At 40.8% G+C, this 17,313-nt stretch overlaps 1 protein-coding gene across 1 annotated transcript in view; it reads right to left on the reverse strand.

Annotated features, from left to right (window-relative positions):
* Window positions 1–16,672, reverse strand: part of gli2a (GLI family zinc finger 2a) — an 82,463-nt gene extending 65,791 nt beyond the window's left edge. The window contains exon 1 of the mRNA XM_029530563.1: window positions 16,104–16,672. The gene's annotated coding sequence lies outside the window, so the exon portion shown is untranslated. The remainder of the gene's footprint in view (window positions 1–16,103) is intronic.
* Between the last annotated feature and the right edge of the window lie 641 nt (window positions 16,673–17,313).

Consider the following 17,313-nt stretch of genomic DNA (forward strand, 5'->3'; position numbering starts at 1 on the left):
CAGGAGACGGCTCTGGATTGGGAGCCGATTTGTCTTGTTTTTTTTGCTTCTTTTTTCTGTTGAAACCATGCATGTTTAGTCAAGATGTGTGGTGGCACCTGTATGTCCATACTGAGCAGAATGGGCAGGAATGACAGACACACAGCACAAGAGCAGGAAGGAGACAAGAGAGGGAAAAGAGAGACAACACGCTGGAAAGGTGAGGAGCCCCTTTTTCATTGAAGTGCAGGTCCACAGAGCTGGTGGGAGACCAAGGCTTCAGTCTGCCCACATCTTACACTGTGATGGCACTAAGTATTGCAGCAATATATGTCTCCTCAGAGAAACTTTTCTCCAAATTAGGGCAGATAATAATAGCAGAAAGAAGTAACCAGATCAACCCCTAATATCTGACACACTTGGTTATTCTTCATGCCAGTCTTCACTAAACAAGCTAAAACTGTTACCTCAATGCTGAATTTTTCTTTTTGCTGTACACATTTTTAATTTATATTCTGTCGTATGATTCTTTATATCTGCCTATGTTGTTTCAGAACTGGAATTCCGAGCATTAATGTTCAGGAAAATACCTGATGTTGGCTGTGACCAAACGAAACTGGTGTTCACTGCTAGAGTGTGTTTTTGATAAATCTGAAAGGCATGATAAGAAGGCCAGGGACATAAATTTGACCGCAAAACACTTAAACTTCATTAAAAAGCTACAGATGCTGTGATGGAGCATCAGTAGTTCTGTTAAAAAAAGGTAATTTAATAGGACTGACAACTGTATCTGACAAATGCTCAGTACATAACTTTTGTTTGCTTTAATGAATCCATCTTAAATAACAATACTCCATTGTTTTATTTCAAGTCACAGTGTAACAGTGATTCAAATGATTGAGTCACTGCCATGAACTTTTCAGAAAAAAATGGATAAAAGTGTGGGTTGTCACAGAAATACCATAAGTCAAGTAAAAACAACACAAACCACACACTGACACACTAGGGAAGGTTAAGGAACTTTATTTTCTTTCCATGCCAGGAAATGTATAGTTTAAGTAGACATGATTGTCTATTTCAGAAGATGGAAAGGATTTTATTTTATTAAAAATATTGAAAAAATATATATTTTTAGTTAAAAACTGAAACGCATTTCATTTGCACTGCAGTGTCTCTATGGCTGTGCGCCTGTTCGCTGTGTCAGAGTAATGGATGTGGAGCCAGGCCCTGAACACACATACAGGTTTGTCAGTTTAATGTAATGAGTTCACACTGGCCCCTCTGTTCCAACAGTAAACACAAGTGGTCCTTAGCACTCAGGTTTTAGTCGTGTTAACACCATGTTAATACCTTCCCGTGTCTGTGTCAATGGCTCAATAACTTGGCTAAGGGCCACTTTGTTTGACTTGCCGAGACCAACAGGATCATCCATGGCCAAGAGCAAACAAGTTGAAGTTCACTGGCTTGAGAGGGAAAAATGTGTGCTTGTGCTCCCTGCTTTTCCACCATTTTTTTTTATTATTATTATTTATTTTAATTTTGATGAGTTCCTGACTTGGTGAATTTACCCTTGGGAATTAATAAAGTTATATCTATCTATCTATCTATCTAGACAGCAACTGGATGTGCAGGTGGGGATGAGGATGCCATATTTCAAGGGGGTGAGGAAAAGCTGATCTTTGATGCCAAAGGCCAGCAGGTTTAGTACACTCTCATATAATATAATTTTGCCAAAGCATCTGAGCGCTATGGGGAATCAACATCATGACAGCTGTTAGCATCTCAGGGAAATCGGTTCATTAAAACTAAAAAATCATTTTGCAGTCTCAACATAAAAAAAAAAAAAAAAGCTGTTTACGACTCAACTTATACCAAAAGGACCCAATCACATTCTGAGATAGCAATTTGGAAATTCATTTAGTATTGAAACAAATGCGATTCTTGGCTTTTAATTGAAAAAAGAAGAAAATGAGCATATTAAAAACACCAGAAGCTATTGATGCAAATTTATGGCTACGAGCGTTAAAAGGTGTAGGTGATTGCACAATGATCTAGTCACCAGTAGTTGCATGTGTGAAGTGCCATTTCTGATTTCATGTGGATATCCAACATGTCCATCCTTTATTGTGAGGTGTGTGTGCGAGCGGCCATGTCTGTGACCCTTTGTAGGTGCCAGTCGCTTGTCACCAAGCCAGTGTAAGCCGATTAGAGGTGAGCGACTAACAGGTTTAGGCTGCATCTGTTTCTTTTTTTTTTTCTGGTGCCAAAAAGTCCTTCAGCTCCATTAGGGAGCCGTTTCAGCTTGGAGGACTCCGTCACTCTGACATCACTTTAGTGATAGAATTTAGTGTGCTCTTTCATGGGCCTTTATCATTAACTCAGGGCCGGCCAGAGTTGCAGGCTCTCTCTTTGGTGGCAAGCCCCTCTTGGCTCAGATAAAGCGTGCACACAAAAATACCAGGGGCTCACAGCGACAGAATTTGCCTTTCAAGCAGCCCGCCCCTTAAAAATAAGTCTGAATCCTCCTCTTAACGTCACTGTCTGATGAACATCTGGTACTGCATTAATAGCAGTTTCCATGCTTTTAGAGCATGCCAACTATTTGCTTTTCTGTTGCCTCTGAACCTCCAGCCAATATTTTTGATGAAGAAAGGTTTGGCGTACAAGCACCTGTAAAGGTCATTTACCTAAAAAATAAAAAGTAATAATAATAAAAAAAAGTAATAATCCACAGGTGCAATTTAGAGGGCTATGTGATCAAATGTCCCTGACCCCCCCACCACCCACACCCCTTTCTTTAATTCTTTCCTTAAAACTGCAACATTTGCCGACTTCTCTTTGCCTCCCTACAGGCTAGACCCCCGTGCTACCCTGATGACAGGGAAGCCCGGCTCTGACAGGCTGGTACAGGTGTCAGGAACTGACTGGACAGATGGCAGGAGCCGAAGGCGAACAAACAACAAGGGTGCACTTGTTGTCTCATCTTCTGGTTGGCTGGGCAGTTCCTCACAAACAGGATGACGACCCCCCGCCCCCGCCTTTCTTCCCCATCCTTGCCTTACACCACCCTTTGCTGCCATGTGACCAAAAGGCCTGGGACTTAAAGAGTGTGGAGGGAGGATAACCACAGCACACAAAGCACACCTCACTCTCAAGAAATCAAAGCATGATCTCTCATGTTTCTTGATAAGTCAGCCCTTGCATCCAGCCAAGTGATGAAAATTTTTACCCGGTGTCTGTAAAGACCCAAAATAAGTGACCCCCTTTAAAAAGAGAAAAGACGCAACAGTATCAAATTTACTGTCATTTCCATGAAAATACACCAGAACAAAGACTGTCCAACATCAAAATAAAAGCATAAGAACATTTCACATGGCTGCTTTAAATTATATATTTAGTTGCCACACAACCACCAAAGTGGATGTTTCTTACCTGCCTTCAGTGAATTACCTGACAAGCATTCAAAATGTGGTTTAAATAAGAATCTGTGTCTTGAGTGGACGCCTTTTCAAATCCTAATCAAGACTGCTGGTTTAACAGTGAACACAGGTGCAAAGAAAATATGTCCTGTATTTAATGAATACAAAATTTTCACATTTAAAGGTCCATTATTATATAAAGTAAGATTTTCAGGTCTTATATGAAGCTGGTCTATTTTAATCATGTTGAAGTATATGAGGTCTCAGTCCACATAGAAATGCTCAAAGCCTGTATTCAGAAAATGAGCCTTAAAAACAGCTGTTATGACTTCTGGAACTTTGTGATGTCACATCAAAGTAGTCACCGCCCTCATTGGTGGGCCCACCTAAATCCCCCAGTGAACCTCGCACAATGTTTTTTTGATCACTCAGAGTGACTTGGTCACGGTAGTGCTCCAAAGAAGAAATCTGAGAGAGGAAATGTAAAACTACGCTGGGATGGTTCTGAAACCCACCAATACTGTACATCATCTTATTGAAATCAACACTCATTCATCTTGAACCACTTTATCCGTTTTCTGGGTCACAGGGTTGAAACAGATACTTCAGGTAAAATACAGGAAAAGTGTAAAATGCGGGACATCTAATTACTAGTTAGTGAATTAGGTAGCAGAAAAAGCTGGATTTAGTGCACAGGACAGAGTGCTGATTTTCTTCTGCCAGCTGCGATTCTGATGGCGCGTCCAGACATTCTGCTTAAACACGAGGCACAGGAAAAAGACTGAGGTAATGGGGAAAGTCACTGTGATGTTAGCTTCTACTAAGATCAGACTTCAAATCATAAGTGGGTCAGATAATTCCACTTGTTTCCAAAGCAGAATAACTTGTTTCTTAATTAATTGATTTCTTTTAGAGAGTGGGGGGTTGGGGGTAGAAATCTAGAAATCTTGAAACCAAGAAAGCCAAAATAATGACTTGACAATCAGTCTACAATACAGCTCAATAATTATCTCTGTTAGTGGCTCTCCTCTCATTAAAAGTGAACAGTCTTTGTGCCTCATCTTTTATTCTCTTCCTCTCACTGGTAATTCACCTTGTACCCTCTCTTTTCTCCGACGCACAGGACTTTTGTTATGAGACCTGGTGTGTGTTTTTCTTAGCGCCTCGTTCAGTTTCAAGTGTTCCTCTCCTCCACTACCGCTCAACAGCTCCCCTTTCACCAACACTGAAAGGAATGCAAACACACATCAAAAGAGGCCCTCTCGTTTTGAAGATTTCCAGGCTTTGCTCTTCTTATTTTCTTCCTTCCTATCTTTCGGGCAATACAATCCGTATGCTGGTAGGCTCTCTTTCCTGGCAGCAGTGCACACGTTACACACACACACACACACACACACACACACGTGCAGTGAAACCAACTGCTGTCACACTGTCTGCTCACTTGGCGAACAGCAGGGATGGATAGGTGAGGTCTTCTTGCCCCTATGCCACCTGCACACCTCTGCTCTCATGTTTCTGATGCAGGCTCACATAACATAACAAGCTTTTGTTTTGCATGTTTTTGGGGCTTCATTGCTGACATGACAATGACACACTCTTTTTGAGATGTGGTTAAGATGAAATGGAGCCACTGAAAGGTATTTACATGCTTTTGCATGTGAGACAGAAACTTACTCACTGTACTTACAGTTCGTAGGCTCTCAAATCTTACTTGAATATTTATATTACTGAATACGCTCTCGCAAATCTCAGTGGAAAACATTTTCACACTTTACATTTTTTTGGTAAGAGTTTAGAATAATTTCATAAAGCTTATGCATATTATAGAAAAAAATTAAAATGAGGTTAACTACAACAAGTTGTAACAGTAAAATCCCACCTATGGCTTTGGGCAATATTTGATATTTTTATGTAGAAGTATTAATAATAATAATAATAATAATATTGTTGTTGTTATTATTGTTTCCACAGTTTTGCATACTGTACCTGCACTGAAATATGATATAAAATAATTTAAATGTGGTATAAGTCTCTAATCCTGTCCTGCTGCTATAATGTTGAATATTATATTTGGGGGTGAGATTATCAAGATCTGGGTATAGCCCAAGCCTGTTGTTCAAATTGTCATATATATAGAAATATAATGCCTTAAAATTCTGCAGTAACAACTTGACAAGGTTTGACCAATTCCTTGCAAACTAGCCACTTAGTTAATATAATTAATAAAAACCTTTGCTTGTAATGGAGCACATGTAACTTTTCATCTCAATACTTCTTTCAAGACTGTCTGAAGTTCACATCATAGTGAATAGAGGCCGTTTTTTGTAAAGGCATGTATAGTATCAGTTCATTTGACAGTTCAATATTTGAGGGATTTTTAGCATGATGGGTCTAGCATAACTAACTAATGTAGAGTAAAAAAGTCTTCTCCTCTGCCACTCTCGAGGGAAAATGGCTGATCATATTGATACACTGAAGGGAAACGCTGGAAGCGTCAGGTGTTATTTACAGTTGGACAGGTCAGGGGAGGTGGTGGTGACTGACACCACACAGGCTTCTTTTTTCACTGTGATTCAGTTGTGCAGTGGCTTCACCATGTCTGGACCCCTGTCTGGAGAGCCCATGTCTGGAGAGCGCTTTGCATGATTCAGACAATGTAAAGCTCTTTCCCCTCCTCTCGCATGGCCAGCCCTAACAATCTTGGCTGGAGTTTCCTTGCAACAGTTTCATTAGAGACCTTTCATTTAACTCACCAAATGCTCTGTTCTTACAAGCTCGAATCCCTCCCCCTTGAGACAACACAGCCCATTTTCAATCCTGCTGCAGTACTTAACAGTCAAGTGGTGCTCATTTTCAAACCAGTTTATGAATCTTTCACCTTTGGTTCAAACACAATCCCTGAAAGCTTCCTTCATTCATGTGTTTGAACTGTTTGATTTCTGCAATTTTTGAGCCAGGATATATATATATATATATATATAAAAAAAAGTCCTCTCGTCATAGTGAAGTGAAGGAAAACATTACCTGGTCCTTTAAATCTACAATTTTAGACCTCAATTAGCACAAAACCTGCGGATTTACCTGAGAGTAAATTCAGTTTGAGACAAAGACATATAATCAAGATAAAGTTAAAATAACTCAATTCGGCATCTTTACATAAACAATTGGTTTAAATTGCATTACCATATGAAGTAAAACTGCATCGTCGAAAATACAGGTCAAAAAGAATTTGCGTTTTAAATTGATGCTCAACCAACATGAGTGCATTTGATCTCACTGTAGAGGGTTTGGGACAATGATAATCTAATCACAGAGCAGGTGTAAAAACAGGGTCCGCATTTATGTTTGTAACTTAAGCATCATACAAACCACAGCAACTCTCTGCTTTTTATCCTTTGTCCGCCTTTATATATATTTTTTTGCTTCTAAAAAACCATAAACATGAAGATCTCATGCAGATTTACCTCATAGGTTTTCAAAGTCTTACAACTACAAACTGCTAAACTTATTCACCCTATTTGAGTCTAGAGTCACTTGTACACCAGACTCTGCAGTCCCCTTCAAGAACAAAGCTAGAGTTTTGTTTCAGAAACATGAGCCCTAAACTATCCTAGTATTTGTCTCTGGGTGTGCATCTGGCTTTAGTGCAAGAAATGTCAGCAATATCTGACTTTCTGCTATAAAGAACCAAATATTGTCAATATATTACAAGAACTTCTAATTTGTATGATATCAACACCAAAGTAACCATTATCAGGGCAGGAATGTTTTTGTTGACAGACCTCTGAGAGAAGACAAGTTTAGACCTGGAGATGACACATTCTCTGAGGGTGAATCACTAGTCTTTGGAGAAAAGCATCCATGTGAAGACTTTAAGTTCAGGTCTGAAAGGTCATGAAGCAGATTTTGAGAGGTCTGACAGAAACACATCAGCGATTAGTCAGATTCAGAGGCTCAAACAACATTATTTCAGACTTTCAAAAAATGTACGAATTTCAGGTCAATCAAGTCGGAAAAAGAGGGTCACAATCCACATTAACATTTCCAGTTCAAACGCCAAATGACTGTCCATATGTTTTAATTTACTGCAGTCCAGTTCATTGTTCATCTCCTATCTGTTCCAAATGTCTCAACCATCCTGTGGACTGCAGAAGATACACAGTAATAAGCACCTTACAACTGATGTAATATAGAAGGCATCAAAAACAGCAGACAAAAAAACCCTTGTGGATGAGTTCTTACCCCACCCCTGAACCTGACCTTTGCTGCTAGTAAAGGCAATATCCTGTGGTTGATCTTTTTGTCTCCCTCAACCAACGCAAAACAGATGTGGAGCTCAAACCCTACACAAACTCCCCTCGGCAGAAAAGAATCAACATGGATGTAGTTTTTGGGGTTTTGGCTTTTGGAGAGAATCAAGTGACTAAGCTGATGAGCAGACACTTACATGAGGGGCCACAATCAAATTAAAGCCAAGTCCACCAATTTGGGATGGTACTCCTGTTACACTGTCAAGAGTTGTGATGAACAATACCAGGCACCCAGATGCTCGGTGACTGGTTGTGTTATGTTGATGTCGCCTCATGCCTTTACTTTGAAGAAGACCCAGTACATTGTAACTCTTTCCTTCATAGGCACTAAAAGAGACTCAAATACATTCAGGACCCAATGTGATTTTATTTATCGGTTCATTGTTCCCCTTTAACACACAAGTAGGTGCCATTACCACACTTGTGAACCAAATTATTAAATTTAGCCAAAAACTGTTGTTTTTAAAAATGTTTTTTTTTAAATCAAATGAATTTGAATTGAATTGAGGAATCGTTTACAACACAATACAATTTTGATGATAAGATTATTGTTTAGTTTGTGTATGAAATTTTGGCATATTCAAAATGTTTGAAAAAAAATCCTTGTCCTTTTTGTCTTACGTCAGGCCTGTGACTGTCATTAGCAAAGTGATTGTGACTGGCATGAACTTTTATGTTGTCACCCAGCTGGGCCATGTCCTAATGTTTCTCAGATTGTGCACCGAAGGTTGACACCAATATGGCTAGCTGCTTCACGATTGTTCTCTGTGCATTTAAATGCACAGAGAACAATCGTGATTTGACAAGTGATTGTCCTCCATCAAAGTAAAAAAGCTCTCATTTCAACGTTGAATGTGTGACCTGACCTTTATACAATTATGGGCTTCCGAACATATTTTAACATATTTTAGATCTGAAAAGGGGATGTGACATCGACAGATGAATTGTCTGTATAAAAAAAGGGAAAAAATCATAGAAAAAAAAAACAACCAACAACTTTGACCTGCAGCCTTTAATGTGTTTATTTGCTGCCATGTCGCAGCTGAATGAAGCTGATCCTCTGTCTGTGCGACGGAAGAGGCGCAGTGTGTTTTAAGTCGCAGCTGTCACCTGTGCCACATTCCACTCTGCTGAGTCGAGTTGGCTTCCTCTCTGAAGCATTTGGCAGGGGTCATTCATCCTAAATGTGTTGTTAGCACTCACTCTCAACTGCTTCAGTTGTCAATAACTCCACCAGCTACTTAAAACAAAACTTGTGTGTGTGTGTGTGTGTATGTGTGTGTTGTTATTGCATTTGTGGGCTGTGTAAGGACCTGAATGCTGAACTTCATGTGGTATTTTGAGGAGTCAGACTTGATTTGAAGTAAAGGTTAGGCACTAAGTTGTGATGGTGACAGCAAGGGCCTTAAGAATGTGTTTAAAGGCCTTTGCTTTATTGTACTGTAAATGTATAGTGTAAATGCTGGGTCCCCACAAATGGATTAAAATGTGTGTGTGTGTGTGTGTGTGTGTGTGTGTGTGTCAGATCTGCCTGAAGTCCAGAGACTGGTGATTTAAATCAAAGTTGGTGTCTGCTGCACTCAGGTTTCGCTGTGCTGTCACTTCCAGATTGTCGCGGTGAATCCAGCAGTGCTTGACAGTTGACAGTCTGAAGCCACTGGCCCCCTTACAGCCGCACAGCTGCCGCGACCTCCAAGTCAGATCCCAGACCTCTGCTGGCGGGGTTGAGGAGACTCCCCTTGTATTTCGGTAGATGTCAGCATATGTTTGTGTTTGCGCTGGTTGGGGACCCCATCAGTAGCAGCTGTCAAAGCATGTCACCGGGTGAGATCTAAAAGGTGTTAAGTCTAACTACTACTAACTACTATGTTGAAATTTTCCTGTGATTTTCCCCTCTGTTGAAAATGCAATCCTTTTTTTATGCCTACAAACTGAGCTTCCATGAGATCAGACTGTGTTTCACTTCAAACAGGGGAAATTGGAAGCCTTTGGAAAACTGAAACTGAAGCCTGCACAGACTGGTTGAGACATGAGGCTGTTAAACTAAGATGACAATTTTCTGTTGTTTCTGACCTATATTGATTAGAAAGGCCAGCACTGTATGGCCAGGGCAGACTCCGTAAAGCCTGATTAATGCTGAAGAGGCTTAAACTTACATTCTATCTCATGACGATTGGGAATCAGAGTACACTGAAATCTATGTAAAAATTATGCTACTTTTCAGCTCAGCAAACATTTTCCTAACAAGGTTATGGTCGCCGTGTCTAGTTTCAAGTCTTAAAATATTTTTCTTCTTGTAAAAAAACAAAAAAAAAAACAAAAAAAAAAAAAAAAAAAAAACCAATGTGGCCCACTGCCAAAATCTAAACTCTTTGCATTGTCTCTCGCGTTAAAAAGATTATTTTACAGAAAAATGCAACTCTTGTGATTTGGACATTCTACTTGGGCCAAATTGAGATTTCAGGTAACTATGCAGCCCTAAGGTATTCAGGTAAAATTATTTCCAAACTTCCTTTCTGATTGTAACAGACTTGCATCCTTTCCTACTTGCAGCTGGATAATGCACACAACACTGCATTGCAGCTCTGCTTCTGCCTCCTCCACCTCTTTTCCTGGACATTTTTATATGATAAAACTGACTGTTCACACTATCGAGCTCACCCTGGGAGCAGACTGAAACTGTCCAAGTCTTGCATGTGAAACAACTGCGTGTAAAGATGGCCCTGCCCATAACCCGCACAGTTTTCATCCCACTTTCTCTCTAATCAGCTGATTACAAAACATGAGCAAACCACGGTCTGGTCAAGAGCCGCTTTTGGAGTAGTAGAGATAGAGAAGCACAGAGAGAGAGAGAGAGGGAGAGAGAAAGAGAGAGACACATAAGGAGGATGATGGCAGCAACAGGCCTGCTGTGAGGGAGAGGCTATGGAGCCGGTTTCTAAAGACAACCACATGTCTCTACATCCAAGCTCAACTCTGACTCTATCTCTTGTCTCTGGCTTCTCTCTGAGAGGAGACTGTGGCCTGGCACTGAGTCAGCAAGATTTGGAATCTAATAGCTCCCATCATATGCAAAAGTAAAGCCAGTCGCCCTGCACTGAAGGGTGCATCGACTTTGTAGCTATGGGAAGGCCGAATGTAAATCATAACTTAAATACTTAAATACCTCTTGCCCTCTCCCCCGCTCAACACCAACCCCCGAGATAGCAACACAAACACCCTTCCCCTTTCTCTCCCTCAATTTCGTTGTCATTGGCCTCCGTGTAGACCCTGATCTCTGCCTCTGCATCAGATTAGGGCCTGTGGCAAACATCGCACACAATACACCATTGTGTGCAAGGCTGTGTCTGTCTATCTCTGCAGCTCATGGTCACACAGAGAAAAGCCTGTTGGGTGTTTGATGAGGAAGTGACAATGATACAGTGAAGCAAAATGGTCAGCTTTTCACCTCCTTGTGGTTGCATCTCTGAAGGCATTATCATCTGTTCACAGCAGCCAGACCCAACTTCATTCACCACAGGGTGGAGTTTGGAGAACAGGAGCTGCCTCACAGCTATTTAGGATCATGACACATTTATGTTGTTCTACATTAGACTGTCTTAAAGTGCCCTCTGTCCAAACAAGGGCTGATTCTCAATACTCCAAAGGATTCTAATTTATTGAGTCTGAAGTTTCAGTCACACAGTCATGAAAGACACTGGGGAAAATGTGAAGAGCTTGAGCCACAGGATGGTGGGAAAATTACTCATTGCTGCACTAGATGGAGGCACGAAGTGCACAGCAGCTAAGCACTCGTCAATGTCAATCAAAGAAAACAAAAGAAAGAAGAGAAAGACAGGCAATAAAATGACTGCTGCTCTACCCTGAGAAGGTGAGCGGGCTAAGGAGGGCTGAACAGCAAATGCCATCCTGAAACCAAAGCCCCAGATTGTTTTTTTAAGATGTGATTACTAACCCCAAGTTTCCCTAAACTGATCAGTTTCAGTTTCAGTTTCCTTGGGTTTATATTGTTTCCAAGATCTCTAAACAGACTAAACTTTGCGTTGATCCAATTATTCAGTTTGCTATCTTTAAAGTTAGTTGATGCTTAATAAGCTCTATTAGAAAGATTGTGGCGTCTGAGTCAAAAATCTGTATTTCATTAATACTCAATAAAAAAACTCTTTCTATAACTGACATTTACTGTAGAGAGTTGTATGTTGTTTGCGATAGTGTTGTGTTGAAGGAGGCAGAATCTCTGGTCATATGAGCAAATGTATCAATTGATTTAATTGCATTTTCAAGTTGAGATAATTAAATATTTGGAATAGGGAAAAAGTAACTGTTGGGAGCAGCATGGTAGCATAGTGTTGCAAACAACAATAAGGTTGTGGGGACTTTCTGTGCGAAGTTGTTCTCTTGCGTGGGTTTCATCTGGGTAGTCCAGTTTCCTCACACCCTCCAAAGACATCATGTTTGAGTTAACTGGTTACTCTAAATTGTCTCTGTGTTAGTACTGGCAACCTGTCCAGGGTGTACCCTGCCCTCGCCCAATGTGAGCTGGGATTTAATGTATGAATGAATGTGTCTCTATGGTATCAAGAAATTTTCTTAATTGCTTATTTGGTGGAACAGCAACAGTGAGTTCAGCATCACCGGGAGAAATAAAATGTAAAATTAGCAGGCAAATTGTAAAATAACTAAATAAATAAAAAGCCTGTCAATTCTCATTGTCCTGAGAGTTTATCTTGTGTAGAGATCTTGAAATCAGTCCTACAACCTGGCCAAGACTTCCCTCTGTAGACCAAAGCTACAGGTGTCATTGTGCTGCACCCGCAGACAATGATGATGTTAAAACGTGTTTGGGAAACTCAGTTTCCAAGAAGTCAGTGAATGAGATCGGCCAGGATATGATGGGATAATCTGCACAGCGTGATGGTGATGACACATCATGCATCACACAGAAGTTGACTGTATTCAAGATTGATTCTGTAAGTTTTCCTCCCTTTTTGGAGATAATGGAAACTGGCTGTGGTCTTGTGCTTCCTCTACTGCTGTTTGGGAATTACAACACAGAAGCACAGGAACAGGATTGTTGCATGATTTGCAAATAACAGGTTTAGTCAACGTTTTTTTCCACTGCAACTGACTGGTGAGGTCACTGGGCCTGTCATGAGCTTGTGAGTTGTTTTACAATACAGCTCTTAAAGCGCCTTGTTAAACACACGTCAGCCTCCGCTCAGTTCTGGCCGTCATGTGTGAATTTGGAAACTGAGAGACATGAAAGCTGGGTGTGATATGAGCAAATTTAACATCACATACTTGATGCAGAGTGTGTGAAACAACAAGCAGAGACTTTGCTGTGTTTTAGGCCAAGAAGGCCACTGCACATGAATGCAAGCATCCATCTTTCTCTTGCTCTCTGTGATAACACTTCTCCCTGTGGTAGCATGACTTGACACAAGTCGTCTCTTATAGCCCCCATGCCCCACGAATTACCACAGACATCCCACCGATTCACCCTAGTCCATTGCAGACCAAGCCTTGCAATTCTTTATCACTGCTGCTGTAGTCTCATTCATTCATTACCATGAATTATTATTTAAACTGAACCATTAACATTTAATTTTATTGGAATTTGAAAAAGTTTTAGCATAGAACTGTCTTCATTAATTTATGACATCTAATAATAAATTTGTGATTTTAATTTTCCTGGACAGAAAATTTGATTAATTTACAATATAATTAGTGTAATCTCATATTTAACTACATGTAATAATTAGATTTTTCCCTATAAAATAATTATGTTGCTATGACTTATGTCCCTAAAAAATCGTTGATGTGAAGAATACTGTATATATATGAAAATATCCAATATTTTATATTATCAATATCAATATTAAATATTACATACCTAAGCACCCACATGATGTAATATATTATTAATAGACTTAAGAGGAATGAATAATTGATTTGCTTTCAGCCCTTCAATGGTGTCCTGCTTAATAACAAATGTATTTCCACTTGAACTAATTTGTTTTTCTTAAAAGAAAAGAAACTGACACCGAACGACCTTCAAGAACACTTGCTTTTGTCTGACAGTGATGTCACAGTTTCCTGTTTCTTGTGACTGAAAATTTGATTAGGCAATAAAAGACTTGAATCTGTCTAAAACATTAACAAACGATCCAGAGCTGTGTTTCATCAGTCAAAAAAGAACAAGCAGTGATACTAAGTCCTTCATCCTCAGTAGACAAGAATGCACTGTAGCCACAAGACATATACAGACAACATTTGGTCAATGGGAGTTGTGTTACATTAGTCCATGCTGGGAAATGAAAGGCAATCAACAAAGTAAAGTGAGATTCATGTTCAGTCGTATTCGGTGTTAAATCTACAGTGTGTTCAGCAGTAGGTCAGAGGTTTACAAAGCAGCTGCAGCGTCTCCTCAGCTGCAGCCTCTAAATTCGAGTGCAAAATTTTTCAAACAAACCATCAAGGCCTCCATCCACCTCTACCTAACACATCCCTACCGCGAGGCAGGCCACTGAACGGCTCCACTGGCTCAGCACAGTGTATGAGCTCAGTGAGCCCAGTGCCAGACTGGGATGTGTTGATGGTTTATGCAGTTCTCTGAAGCACTCTGATTTTTTTTTTCTCCCACTTTTGAGTTTACTCAGCAGGAGAGGGTGGTTGTGGTGGAGGAGGAGGAGTGTGGTGGTGGTGTGCTCCTCCCCCTTCCTCAGAGGCACTCAGACTTCACCCTCCTCCAACCCTCCTCTCTGTCCCGGTACGCTAGACTTCATCGGTATTTGCTAAAAAAAATAAAAAAATAAAAATAAAATAACCCCCCCTTTCCTGCACTCCCACCTCCTTCTCCTCTTTGGCCTATTCCCTGCAACACACACACAGTCAACCCTCTTCCAGTATTGGTTTCATTAAATTTTCTTTAGATTTCCAGAAAAAAAAGTAAAAAAAATAAAAATAAAAGCAGGAACTGGATCAATAAAGTGGGGCCATTGCATGGAGGCAATGTGAAAATAGGAGCTACAGCAACAGCAAACACACAACAGCAGAGCAAACAGGGACTGAGGTTGTGGAGATGAAAGTGACATGGCCACTATGGGTCTCTGAACGCTGCCGAGCGGAGCAGAGCCCCCAAACTGAGGCTGAATGAGCTGAATAGGCTCATCCATTCTTTACTCCTTTCACTCTCCGTAGGCCCTAACTGTTGGAACTCTTCATTCTTCACAATGGGCCAAATGCACTAAAACTTTTTCTTTTTTTCTCATGCAAATCACTTCAGACCCCGCCTGGGTTTATCGTCACATGAAGCAGAAAACACACATGAATGTATTCTTACGCAATCTTTTTTTTTCTTTTTTTTAAGACCACAATAATGCAATCACAAACTTTTTTTTAGCTCACCTAAATTATTTGTGATGGTTCTTTTTGATTTTTCTAGATATGTGTCTTATCTGCACACCAAAAACAAGGACCCATTTGATTTTTGATTGTGACTTGTATTTAAAAGGCTTCACAAAAAAGAACAAAAACAACATTTCTTTTCCATTGATATATAGGCCAAAATAACTCACACAGAAAAAAAAGTGGAATTGAGTTTGCAGATCATTAGCAGCTCCTATTAAATATGAGTAAAAGCCAACAGCAAATACTGCTGGTTAAGGGCCCCCACAAAGGCGTCAAGTGCTTGTTGACTGCTCAGCCTGGTGAGCAAATAGTAAACTTTGCATCTTTCATGAAGAGGTACACACACATCTCCCACAGGCCTGTCAGGGGCAGTAACATGTCCACACTGCGGCTGCTGCTGCTACTGCATTCCTGACCCAAAGCCCGATGCTTTGTTTCTTTGCCTTGTAGCACTAAGAGATTAAAAAGTAAAGTGAGAAAGGACTGTGAGGGCAGCTGCATTAGTGCAGAGTGTGTGTCACTGTAATTGCTTTAATGAAACCCACCGCCCATCCTTAAGAATCCAAAGGGAAAAAAGACAAGGCTTCTTCTACATACATCTACAGGGTACTTAAAACTTTTCGTATCCATCTTAGTTTGTGTTAAACTCTTAAAAGCTGTTGGCGCCGCGCTTTCCGATTACATCTCTCCCCATATGGATCGAGTTGCGGCTCAAAACATTTTTTGGATTCCTGTGTCAGATAAGTTCAGAGTGCATATGAGATGCGAAGCTGCCCTGAGCCTCATCTGCTGCAGACAAGCCAGGATAGAGGAGAGCGGTGCAACGCTTCTGCATAGTGGGCAATTACAAAAGTAAATATAAAAGTCAGGCAGAACACATACATAAACCACACAAAGCACAACTGCAGCAACTTCTCCCCCCCCCGCCCCCCCTCCAAAAAAGAAAAACTCCGCCGCTGTCAGCATCATCGCGGAGTCTCCTTACCTCCACTTCTCTGTTCCCCTCCTTCGGTCAACCGCAGCAGCTCTTCCTCTTACGAGTCTTTCTGTCCGAGGAAAACTTTGCCTGACGTCGGATTCCCCGTAAACCTTGGACTAAGCTGGAACTACCATTAGACGCCAAACGCGCAAACAAGCGTCAGCGGAGTCGACGCGAAACTCCATGAACCGAGTTTAGAAAAGTTTTCTGAGTCCGCTAGGCATTAACCTCCTCTACTATCCCCGGGGAGAAAAGGGGAGAGCGAGAGGGAAGCCTGTGTGTGTGTGTGTGTGTGTGTGTGTGTGTGTAAGAGAGAGAGAGAGATTCAGTGTGGAGCCGAAGTCGCCACGAACTTTTTCTTACAATCCATCTTCTTCAAGAGGAGCGCGTCTTTGCGTGAGTGCCGTGCATAGGTTTTTGCCAAACTAGCGTGATGCATAATAGATTTATCTATCCAACCCCGCTTTTCTCCTTTTTTCCACTCAGAAAAACTTTAGGACACAGATCGGTTCGGCTTCACTCAGCAGTTGTTGCAGAGACATGCGGTGGTGTTGAGAGCTTCGAGCTGCTGATTTGTTTTCAACCCCCCCCCCACAACCACCTCCACCTCCTTCCCTCTCTGTCTCTCTCCCCTCCTCCACCATCTCTTCCTCTCGGTCCCTGGTGAGTTGGGCCATTTGCTGCACCAGATGGGCCGGGCTACTCAATCCAGCAGTTGTAGACGGGAGCAAACTTAGATAAAGTTTCATTCATCGACACATTTTTCACGGCCCTAGTTGTTGTGAAAGTTTTTGTCTGAACCACATGTTTTTCCAAGTTGAAAAAACCTCTAAAACTTTGTTCAGGGTTAGTGATTATGATTGGGAACCAACTAAACTCACGCAATCACAGATCCTATCGTTAAAGCTACAGCGTTTTGATTCAGTAAAAAAGTAGAAAGCCAACAATCGTCATAATTCATGCTTTGTTTATTCCCACCCAGGCCTCTTCACCTCTGCTGGAAACTGAAACCTGAAGTCATTCCTGCATTTAAACTTCTTTAGCTTTCAAGTAAAAACAATGAAAGTGGTAAATTCAAATTCTTTATTAAAGTTCAATAAGCAGCAGCTCAGAATAAAAAGACTCCATTATAAATAATAATATAGACTTGACAGTCATATTATCAGAGAAACACAACAGATGTAAAGGTACAGTACAGTACAGGCCAAAAGTTTGG

Source organism: Echeneis naucrates, chromosome 21, assembly GCF_900963305.1.
Source record: "Echeneis naucrates chromosome 21, fEcheNa1.1, whole genome shotgun sequence".
Taxonomy (NCBI): Eukaryota; Metazoa; Chordata; class Actinopteri; order Carangiformes; family Echeneidae; genus Echeneis; species Echeneis naucrates.